This window comes from Lacerta agilis, chromosome W (assembly GCF_009819535.1).
Source record: "Lacerta agilis isolate rLacAgi1 chromosome W, rLacAgi1.pri, whole genome shotgun sequence".
NCBI lineage: Eukaryota > Metazoa > Chordata > Lepidosauria > Squamata > Lacertidae > Lacerta > Lacerta agilis.
Window position 1 is genome coordinate 2015332 of NC_046330.1, and position 4334 is coordinate 2019665.

The 4334-nt window shown below is 40.9% G+C and overlaps 1 long non-coding RNA gene across 1 annotated transcript; it reads left to right on the forward strand.

Moving 5' to 3' along the window:
• The first annotated feature begins 1001 nt into the window (after positions 1-1001).
• Positions 1002-1691, forward strand: LOC117039791. The gene is made up of 3 exons (XR_004425797.1): positions 1002-1128; positions 1299-1417; positions 1595-1691. It is a non-coding gene; the product is annotated as an uncharacterized LOC117039791 (long non-coding RNA).
• The last annotated feature ends 2643 nt before the right edge of the window (positions 1692-4334 follow it).

The window sequence follows — 4334 nt, forward strand, 5'->3', positions numbered from 1 at the left end:
CACGTCGTTTCAAATAGTCTTTAAATTTCTTCCAATCCTCCTGCACCGCTTCTTCCCTCTGGTCTCGGAGTTTCCCGGTCAGTTCTGCGAGTTCCATATATTCAATCATCTTCATCTGCCAATCTTCCATTGTTGGTAATTCTTCAATTTTCCAGTTTTTAGCTATTAAAATCCTAGCAGCTGTTGTGGCGTACATAAAAAAACTTCTGTCCTTATTGGGGATTTCATAGTTGGTCATGCCCAGCAGAAAGGCCTCTGGTTTCTTACTGAATGTGTTTTTCAACACCTTTTTAAGCTCATTATAAATCTTCTCCCAGAAGTCCTTTACCTTTGGGCACGTCCACCACATATGAAAGAAGGTACCTTCCACTTGCTTACATTTTCAGCATTTATTACTCAAACCATGATACATTTTAGCTAACTTGACTGGAGTTAAATACCATCTATAAATCATCTTCATGATATTTTCCCTTAACATATTACATGCAGTAAACTTGGTACCCTCCCTCCACAATTTCTCCCAATCCTCCACCATTATATTATGTCCAACATCTTTTGCCCAATCAATCATTACCGATTTAACCATTTCATCTTTCGTATGCCACTCTAGCAACAAATTGTACATTCTGGAAAGATTTTTTGAGTTTGGTTCTATCAATTCCATTTCCAACTTGATTTCTCTGACTGAAATCCTTGTTTCTTATCCAACTTATAAACTTCATTTATCTGATAGTATTGCAACCAGTCAGATACTTTCCCTTTCAATTGCTCATAACTCTTCAATTTAAAATTCTGACCTTCTTGTTCTAATATATCAGCATATTTCGGCCAATTAGCAGGCATGTTAGGTCTTTTATAAGCCTTCGCCTCTACTGGTGATACCCATCTGGGAGTCTTTCTTTCTAACAAATCTTTGTTCCGAATCCAAACCTGATATAATGCATTCCTGATAAATCGTGATTTAAATCAGTTGGATTTAAATCAAATCCACCCTGAAAGGTAGTGCCTCACAAAAGAATAGAGCTTTGCAGGGTCCTTCGAAGACTGTGGGAAAGATTGCACAAGAGAGAGGCTTGGCACCAGAAGAAATTCATGACTTGCTGAACATCACACTCAGTGGCAAGCTTGGTAAAGAAAAAAAAGTTTGTTTCTCTCTTTCCCCTTGGCAGTAAAGTATGTCAAAGTAGCTGCCTTGCCATGCCTTCTCCCTTAACAAGAACCTGTGTTGCTAACTTGTGACAAATTATCAATATTGAAGATGTTAAGAATGTTAAGCTGTGTATTTCAATGTCTTGCAGGTACAGTGATAAGCACTAGGCTACTGAAGAATCTGATTCCCATTTCCGTAATAACAGAGGATTCTGTTATTTCAGCTGTGTCTTGGCTCTGTGCTCGCAAGTGTTCTAGTAACATTCAGGTAACTTGGAAAGCATGGTAATGATGTCTTGGTTCTGAAGAATGATATTTTTGCCAGTCTGACTTATTTAGCATGGTGATTATTAAGCTAGATGTTGTACAACGCTGAACATATTCCAGAAGGGGTTTGTTATCTTGGTCTTGCTTTTGCTTACTGATACCTATCTTCTCCCTATAGGTGCTCATTCTAAAATGGCTAATTGTAATGTTTGACTTCATTGATCAGAAGGAAAATATTAATGCTCTCTATGGTTTCTTCTTCAACTTCTACAATATGACAATAAAATATACAGTCATACCTTGGTTGTCGAATGGAATCCATTCAGAAGCCCATTCGACTTCTGAAAATGTTCAACAACCAAGGTACGGCTTCCGATTGGCTACAGGCACTTCCTGCACGCAATCGGAAGCTGCGTTGGACGTTTCGAAAACCGGAACACTCACTGCTGGGTTTGCGGCGTTAGGGATCCAAAATGTTAGACTCCATAGGCGTTCAGCTTCCAAGGTATGACTGTAATAGGCTATATCCAATGTTAGTCATACTCAGACCCATTGAAATTGGCATGACTAACATAGATCCATTAATTTCATTGCACCAATCTTTTTTTTGTCACTGGATTGTGTTGCGGGTCTTGGTGCATGTCGGCGGAGCATGATAAGTCCATTACGTCCCAGCCCCACTCCTCCCTCTTCCAGGTCCAAAAAATGGGTTGCACATTCTTTGAACATACACAAAATGGGGCTTGCCTGTATTTAATTTTGATTCATTTCACATATGAAAACAAACATACATACTGTATAAAGTCATGCATTAGACATATCATTTCTGATACAATGATAATGCATTATTTGACTTTATCCCACTTTAGAACTAATTGGATATGAATATACCCACCCTCCCACCAAATGTAAATAACAATACCAGCACCTAAATGATTTAAAGTATAGATAATTGCTCCTACATTTAAGGGAAGACAGAATGCTACATAAGTACTAAGCAGTCAGAGACATTACATAGCTTGTAGTATATTTAACTGTATGGTCTGAGATGACAAAGACAATTCTAGTTAAGGGTTCTATGGCCATGGCAAAAAGCAGGGGTGGCAGTGAGCAGCCCTATTTTGTGCCCCAGCCAATGAGAAATATCAGAGAGTGTTCCCCATTCAGCAAAAATTAGTTCACTCACCCATAGTATAAATTAAAAAGTGGATCAACCCAGGATGTACTAATTCCAAAGGAACATAGAATTGTAAAGCGATCTTGCAAGTTTAAACAATCAAATGCCCTGACTGTGTCCAGCTTCAGGAGAATAGTAGGTTCTGGATGTGACTGATTCCATACTAGGCTATTTTTGCTTCCAGGGAAGGAAGGAGCAGCAGATCGAAATGCCATCTTGCTTCAGTGATACCAATTTGAGTGATGGTTTTTCTAAAAACATTTCATTTTCACAAGAAGCCTGATGCAGAGGCCAAATAGTTAAACCAGTCTTCTATTTAAGCACTTGCCTGGTATCCACCGTGTAATAAGCAAAAAAAATCTGCCCTTATTCCCTTATGGGGTACACAAGAGCCCTTGTAAAGTCCTTTGCAGGTTCTCCATTGGTAGGAGTAAAAAACAGAGGCCAACCAGAGAAGATTGAGAAGCAAAGCAGCTAGTAAGCTTGATCTTTATTGAAGTTGTTGCAACAACGGTGTTTCTCAGGGGAAAAGACCCAGAACAATGCAGGCATGCTCTTTTAAAGACATTTCAAAATCCCTCCTGGATTCTAGCCCACCCCCAGTGTCAGGTTTCTGGGCATCTTAGAGTTAATGATGCAAGAGGCGTTCTGATCCTGGGAGTCTAGCCTTGCCCACTGTAATACGGGCACTTTTCCTTTGTCTAGAAAAGGGGAGGTTTGGTTTCACTTTCCCCTTCGCCTCACTCTGTGTTCAGTGTACCGTTACTGCTGAATGTGAGTTTCCTAGTTTGCTGCAAGCATGCAGCTCAAGTCTGTAGGACTTGTGTATGTGCTACTAAATAAAGCCTAGTTTAGTTTAGTAGCACTGGCGTCTGTCAAGTTATTTCAGACACCACGGAGAAGCAGACCTAAAAGCCATCCCGACGCTGTGATTCACTCTGCTGGAAGAAGAACGCTCAGGGCGCAGCGAGAAGTGTGCCTGGGCGCCATTGATGTCGGAGACAATCGTAAAGGTGATTGATTGCAGTGCCGGCCAGCAGCACCACTTGGGTCAAAGGTTTTATGACCCAATATCAATACTACTAGAACACCCAGAAACAGCATCCAATCACAGAAGAGGACCCCCCCCCATACATCAGAGCTACATCACAAATTGGGGAGGGTCAGAGGAGGTAACTTGGGAATTTTCCACACCTGTGCCATCTCTCCTTGACCCCTCCCAGACACACATTTCTGCAAAACAAAAGGTTTCCTCCCTGGCCGGTATGGCTAATGGCTGTCCTTTGTGAGGGAAATGGCCCATCCTCAGGCAGAGACTTCTCACCTCCTCCCTGCAGATGAAAACACTTGGCCAGCTAGGAGTCAAAATGGAGTGAGGCCTGTCTTTTCTGTGCTGTTTTCAGACATGTGGCCTTATTTGTTTGGTAAATTAATAATAATTATTATATATATATGAAAGACCTTGAAATTCTAACAACAGTTGGCAACAAGGAATTTCATGCCAGGCCCTCCCCACTGCATTCTAGCATCCAGCTGCAATAGTGAGACTGCTCGTGGTAAACCCCACCCCCACTCTGCTGTGCACAGGCTGGTTCAAATGAATAAAGTGAGACTTCTAAGTAAATATTTGGCAGTTAAATACTGTCTATAAGCAGGCTAGTAATTTAGAACTCATTGTCAATTGGACACTAAAATACATGCTGAATTAAATGCCATCTGCTTTTCATGATTGTGTTGAGAT